The following is a 642-nucleotide window of genomic DNA, read 5'->3' as shown; positions in this document are numbered from 1 at the left end:
CATTTATATTATCATTAAGCAATTGTAATTGCGACTGTAAGCCAATATCTAAAATATAAAGAAAGTCATAATATACACACTATTCTTTTAAAATATCTATATAATGTATTTAAGATTTTAATTATTTATTATTAAATACCCTTTTCTGTTTGTATAAAAATACTGGATGTATAGTCTTCTGCCTCATCACAAATCGAATCCTCGTCAGCTGAATTTAGAAAAGTTACAAAACAGAGTCAAATTTTATTATATAATAGCTAAATACATTTTAATTAGAAATTAAGAAATAATGATAATTAAATTATTATGCAAAAAATTTTACATGATGAGACAATACGACGCCTGGAACACACTGACTGTCTATCTTTCTGTAAAACTTGCTGCTCTGATGAAGTAGTCACTTTTACGTTCTTTCTAACATTTCGATCAGAAACGGCTGATTCTAATGAAATTAAAAAATTCGTTTATTATTAACATGTATTTAATTTTAATATATAATTTTAACATTTAAAAGTGATTGTAAACACATATTTTGTCAAATAAAACTTTTATTTAAAGTATAGAAATAAATTAGGTTAATTATTATTTTAAAAACAAAACTAAAATACAGAAAAACTATTACATGTAGAGAGATTTGACTTA

General features: G+C 23.1%; 1 long non-coding RNA gene across 1 annotated transcript; it reads right to left on the bottom strand.

Moving 5' to 3' along the window:
- On the bottom strand, positions 1 to 433 carry LOC105460168. The gene is made up of 3 exons (XR_975784.1): positions 323 to 433; positions 140 to 208; positions 1 to 48 (listed from the first exon to the last, which is right to left on the bottom strand). It is a non-coding gene; the product is annotated as an uncharacterized LOC105460168 (long non-coding RNA).
- Between the last annotated feature and the right edge of the window lie 209 nt (positions 434 to 642).

This window comes from Wasmannia auropunctata, unplaced genomic scaffold, assembly GCF_000956235.1.
Source record: "Wasmannia auropunctata unplaced genomic scaffold, wasmannia.A_1.0 LD327236.1, whole genome shotgun sequence".
Classification (NCBI taxonomy): domain Eukaryota; kingdom Metazoa; phylum Arthropoda; class Insecta; order Hymenoptera; family Formicidae; genus Wasmannia; species Wasmannia auropunctata.
The sequence above is the reverse complement of the archived record's forward strand: the minus strand, read 5'-3'. Positions and strand labels throughout refer to the sequence as shown.